The 6,360-nt window shown below is 43.6% G+C and overlaps 1 protein-coding gene across 7 annotated transcripts in view; it reads right to left on the bottom strand.

The window, feature by feature from the left end:
• TBL1XR1 (TBL1X/Y related 1) overlaps nucleotides 1-6,360 on the bottom strand; it is a 175,254-nt gene that overhangs the window by 139,670 nt on the left and 29,224 nt on the right. The gene's annotated exons all lie outside the window — the stretch shown is intronic.

Raw genomic sequence — 6,360 nt, 5'->3', positions numbered from 1 at the left:
CCTGCTTTGAGCAGGGGGTTGGACTAGATGATCTCCTGAGGTCCCTTCCAATCCTGATATTCTATGAAACCCCAACAGTATCACCACAGGCATATGACACTATTCACAAAATACTATTTTTTCCCCCACTTGACACAGTTGTGGCTGGAAGATGGGTGCAAAATTTACATGATGGAATAATACAAAAAATTAGATGAACTAACCACAAGCAATAGATATCAGAAATGCTTTTTAAACTTCCTTTTTGTTTTGTTTCTGCTTTGGTGTTTAGGGAAAATAATTAACTCCTCACAAAACTGCCTGAAGGAAGTTGTATTTGAGTTCTAAGTCCTCTCGTTGAATGACTGACTGGTTTCCCTGCCTCAGAGGCACACGTAAAACTGCCAAGGGTCATTAAAGGTATGTCTACATACCTACATTATTGGTAACATACTTAAGGGTTAATCCAGACTCTGACTTAGGTTAGAGCCCAATCTCTGCTTCCATCCACACACAACTTAGTCTGACTCAGGTCAGCAAGCTTTCAGGACTCAGTTCCTAGGGCCCTGAGAGGAGTGTGTGTTGGAGCCCAAGTCCCACTGTGACTTGGGTCCAAACCCTGTCATTCTGCAATGTGGATGCAGGTCAAGCTACAGGCCTGAGTCAGAAGGTCTGCATAATAGAGTATGGATGCCTTACATGGCTGTGAGACACAGGCCAGCAATTGTAAATCAAAGTTCTCAATGCAGTGCAGGCTTGCAGGCATGGGCCTGGAAACACTGAATCCACTAGCTCACGTTCCACAGACTTAGTGTGCAGTGTAAATCTACTCAAAGCCGCAACCAAATTCTTCTGGATATTCTGAGAGAGTATTCAGTGAAGCCTGAAGGACAGATTGCCAAGTGTCAAAGAGCCAAAACCTGCAGAGATGGAAAAGCTAACCATTCACAACAAGTAATTTTCACATCTATATGTAACTAGCATAACTACACACAATTATGCCAGAAATTCACTTATAAGAAACAGCACCAAACTTGGTTTATTTATCACACATATTTTCCTCTCACATTGTGAGTAATGTGTCCATGTGTTTCAGAGTCTCAAAGAAGAGTCAAGTGTCCTAGAGTCATTACATGGATCATGGCAATGCAAAAAAACACAAACACACACAAAAAAAATAATCCCACAACCTGGAGATACAACTTTCAAGTCATGTTTACTAGAAGTATCTGTGAGGTACAAATAGAAATCTCTCCCCATGCCCTGAGAAATAATACCCTGGACCTGCAATACAGAGACTAATTCCAAAGGTAACAAACTCCATAATTGTAGGGCCAACTTTTTCCCTTACATCTGGAACCCACACGTGAGTCAAACTTGCTGGAGAAATGTAAGTCTTTATTCTAATGGTTGTTAATAAAGTTATGTTCTTCTCATGTTTCACAAGAATGTCCTAGCTTTTCACAATAGTCCAACCACGCTGGACTGTGGATATTCTATGTATTGTGAGTTCCTGCCATCACTTATACCCAAGAGCCTTTCCCTATATCCACCAAAACAGATTTGAAGCCTTGTGTAAAGGATTGAATAGTTTTGAAAAGCATTAGAAACATTTCTAGTTACTGCATCTTTAACATAGAAATGTAGGGTTGTAAGGGACCTTGAGTGCAGGGGGATTAAATGCAGGCCCCTGCACTGTGGTAGGACCAAGTAAGACTAGACCATCCCCTAACAGCTGTTTGTCCAACCTATTTTTAAAAACTTCCAACAATGGGGATTCTACAACCTCCCTTGGAAGCCTATTCCAGAGCTTAATTATCCTTATAGTTAGAAAGTTTTTCCTAATATCACTCTCCCTTGCTGCAGATTAATCCCATCATACGTGTGCTATTGTTTTGCCTAGATCTGTAGATCTCTCATGCTGTCAAAAGTAAAAAGTAATTGTGCAGGAAGCCTTTGCAAAGTCTATGCGTTCTGTGCTTCAGCTATCACACATCCCTGGAGAAGTGAATGGTAACCACAGTGCCAACAAGGGTGGAACTCTGGGAAAGAACATGAAGAACAACTAATCACAGTCCTCCTTATAACAGCCTTAACATATTTGAAGACTGTTATCAGGTCCCATCTCAGTCTTCTCTCAAAATTAAACATGCTCAGTTTCTTTTTTTTTAACCTTTCTTCACAAGTCAGGTTTACTAAACCATTCAATCATTTTTGTTGCTCTCCTCTGGACTCTCCCCAATTTGTCAGCATCTTTCCTAAAATGAGGCACCCTGAATTGGACACACTACTCCAGATCAGGCCTCACCAGTGCTGAGTGGGACAGGTATCTCCCATGTCTTACACACAACAACCCTGTTAATCCACCCCAAATGACATTAGCTGCAAAGAAGGCAAATCAGAATGTTGATTCATATTCAATTTGTGATCCACTATAACCCTCAGATCCTTTTCATCAGTACTACCACCTAGACAGTTATCCCCCATTTTGCAGTGGTATATTTGATTTTTGCTTCTTAAGTGAAGTACTTCGCACTTGTCTTTACTGATCTTCTACTTTGTTGAATTCAGACCAATTCTCCAATTTGTAAAGATTATTTTGAATTCTAAACCTGTCATCGAAAGTGCTTGCAAAAATTTTATAGGCATATTTCTATTCCATTATCCACATCCTTAATGAAAATACTGGACCCAGAACTGACCCCTGTAGGACCTCGCTAGATACGCTCTCCCAGTCTGACAGTGAACCACTAATAACTACGCTGAGTATGGTCTTTTAAACAGTTCTGCACCCTCTCCTCTGATAGTATTTTTATTTAGACCACAATTTCCCTAATTTCCTTAAGAGAATGTCCATTTGAATGAGAATTCCAAATTTTATCCACTTTTCTGCCCAAATTACTATGCATGGGGAGCCTTTTGGGGCCAGTGAGAGGTGACAAAAGGGCTTACTCACACTACTGAAAAAGAATGCAATTGCCAAAAACCATGAGTAACATCTCCATGCTATAAGGAAAAATCTGATCTCTCACAAATTTTGATCACTTATATTCTATCTTACTGAAAAAAGTAAAGTAAATCTCCTCATTCTAAATGTCCCATCCCCACTGCAGTCTGAAGTGCATGCTAGTTCAGTTGTCTGCACCCTTTTGGGGTGGTTTCATATTTTGTTTTTACTGATTGACACAATGCAGCTCTACAAAATAAAAAGACTGTTGCAGTATGGGCCCCCACCTCAAGAATGGCAGATAATCGTACAAGCACATTGTTGTACTTAAAACACCAGGAACCTGCACTGAGCTCTGTGCAGGTGATTCCATGCTCTCACCTGGAGACCCAGTCAATAAGGGTATGTCTACACTACAGGATTATTCTGATTTTACATAAACCGGTTTTGTAAAACAGATTGTATAAAGTCGAGTGCACGCAGCCACACTAAGCACAATTCGGCGGGGTGCGTCCCTGTACCGAGGCTAGTGTTGATTTCTGGAGCGTTGCACTGTGAGTAGCTATGCTGTAGCTATCCCATAGCTCCCGCAGTCTCCTCTGCCCATTGGAATTATGAGTTGAGACGCCAATGCATGATGGTGCAAAAACAGTGTCGCGGGTGATTCTGGGTAAACGTCGTCACTCATTCCTTCCTCCGTGAAAGCAACGGCAGACAATCATTTCACGTCCTTTTTCCCTGGATTGCCCTGGCAAACACCCATAGCACAGCAACCATGAAGCCCATTCAGCTGCAAATTTTATAGGATATTTTATTCCATTATCGCACCTTAATAATACTGACCAGAACTGACCTGTAGGACTCGCTAATCGCTCTCCCAGTCTGACCAGTGAACCACTAATAACTACGCTGAGTTATGTCTTTTAAAACTTTCTGCACCTCTCCTCTGATTAGTATTTTATTTAACCAAATTTCCCTAATTTCCGTAAGAGAATGTCATTTTGAATCGAGAATCCAAATTTTATCCACTTTTCTGCCCAATTACTTGCATGGGGCCTTTGGCCTGGAGTGACAAAAGGGCTTACTCACACTACTGAAAAGAAATGCAATTGCCAAAAATCCAAATGAGTACATCTCCATGCTATAGGACCATCTATCTCTCACAATTTTGATTCATTCTATTCTATCTTACTGAAAAAAGTAAGGTAAATCTCCTCATTCAAGTGTCCCATCCCACTGCAGTCTGAAGTGCATTCAGTTCATTGTCTGCACCCTTTTGGGTTTCATATTATGTGTTTTACTGATTGACACAATGCAGCTCTTACAAAATAAAAAGACTGTTGCATATGGCCCCACCTCAGTGCAGATAATCGTACAAGCAATGTCTGTACTGAAAACACAGGAACTGCACTAAGCTCTGTGCAGTGTTCCATCTCACCTGAGACCCAGTCAATAAGGGTATTCTACACTACAGGATTATTCTGATTTCTACATAATACCGGTTTGTAAAACAGATTGTATAAAGTCGAGTGGCACGCAGCCACATAAGCACATTAATTCGGTGCTGTCGTCCCATGACCGAGGCTAGCGTTGATTTCTGAGCATTGCACTGTGGTTAGCTATCCCGTAGCTATCCCATAGTTTCGCAGTCTCCCCGCCCATTGGAATTTCTGGGTTGAACCCAGTGCCATGATGTGCAAAAACTAGTGTCGCGTTGACTGAAATTCATCACTCACCTTCCTCTGTGAAAGCAACGCACAGACAACCATTTTCGCGCCCTTTTTCCCTGGATTGCCCCTTGCGACCCATGCCACCAGAACCATGGCCTGTTTTGCCTTTTGCACTGTACCGTATTGTACTGATGCTTACTGACAGAGCACTGCATTGCTGACCAGCAGATGTCATTTGCCTTTGCAGGTAGCAGAGATGGTTACCATCCTTTCCACCGTCATGTCCATTGTAAACTGCAATTAGGATGAGCGTTTTCAGTTATTTTGCACTAGTTTGCAATTGAAAAATGTCTGATAACGGTAACAATCATTTTGTCACATCTGCTCTGTCAGGTGCTCCTGGCTTCCCTCGCTGAGGTCGGCGGGTTGCACGGACAAAAATGGCAATGACTCCCCAGTCATTCTCTTCTTTATTTTTATCTAAAATAGTCAGTCCTGCCTAGAATATGGGACAAGTCTATTAGGAGCCAGGACGACACGCCGCTCTGTCAGAGCCCCAGAGATCCCACCGGAAATGATGAGCTGCATGCCATGCTAAGATGCCCCTGCACAACCCACCCAGTTGCTTCTCTCCCCAACCTCCTGGTACCTTTGCCAATGTCTCCTCATTTGTGTGATCAAGTTAATAAAGAAGCCAGAGAAGAAGAAACACTGACTTTGTAGTGAGATAAAATGAGGAGCAGCCCCAGCTGCTTATATAGTCAGCAGGCATTAACGGTGACGGAGAGAGGCGCGCAGCCTCCCACTGCGTATGATAGTCAGGGAGCCAGAATCTTTTCTCTGCACGAAAGGGCAGGGCTGAGGGAGCTTTCAGCGCCAGGCAGATGCTATGAATGAGAGAAACGGTTACCAAGTATTTTGTACCGTTCTCTCCCGGATGACAGGGTCATTCCCTTTTCCAGCGCCCCCACCGACTTCACCGAGGCAGTCAGGAAGCACTTCAGCAGATGACAACGGTTTTCCCCAATTTTGTACGCTCCATCAGGAAAGGAAGGAGGGGAATGCTGCGTTCAGCGCCCGCACACCCCGTCTACCAGCGCATGCAGTAACTACGGACACTGAAAAATAGCAAGAAACGATTTTATTTCCCCTGTTCTTCATGGGCGGAGGGGCGGTAATTTACCGAATATACCCTGAACCACCCCGGACAATGTTTTGACCCTCAGCACTGGGCTCAGCCAAGATGCAAATGCTTATTCGGAGACGGGGGACTGTGCATCAGCTGGAGTTCCTCTAGTCCCACCTCCCTCCCTCCATGAGCGTCCATTTGTTCTCTCTTCCGTTATTGCTTGTCACACAGCACTTGCGACCCTCTGTGCCTCTGTGCATATCATAGCTGTAGATTTTTTCAAATGTGTTTGTTATTTGTCTTCAGTACGGAGCTGCTGATAGAAAGATTGGCTCCTCATACAGCTATCAGATCCAGTATTCTCCCGTACAGTCATTGCTGGAGCTCTTTTTGGATTTGGGACTGCATGGCCACCCGTGCTGATCAGAGCTCCACGCTGGCCCAACAGGAAATGAAATTCAAAAGCTTGCGGGGCTTTCTCATGTCTCCTGGCCATGCATCCAGTTCAGATTTCTTTCAGAGCAGTCCAATGGAGCACTGGGAACGCCGGGCCATACATCACAATCTGCGGCCATACTAACCCTAATCCACAGCAAATACCGATTCCATGTACTTCCTGCTCGTCGGGCGAGAAG

This window comes from Chelonoidis abingdonii, chromosome 8, assembly GCF_003597395.2.
Source record: "Chelonoidis abingdonii isolate Lonesome George chromosome 8, CheloAbing_2.0, whole genome shotgun sequence".
In the NCBI taxonomy this organism is placed as follows: Eukaryota; Metazoa; Chordata; order Testudines; family Testudinidae; genus Chelonoidis; species Chelonoidis abingdonii.
Note: the sequence above shows the minus strand (reverse complement) of the source record. Positions and strands in the feature narration are given on the sequence as shown.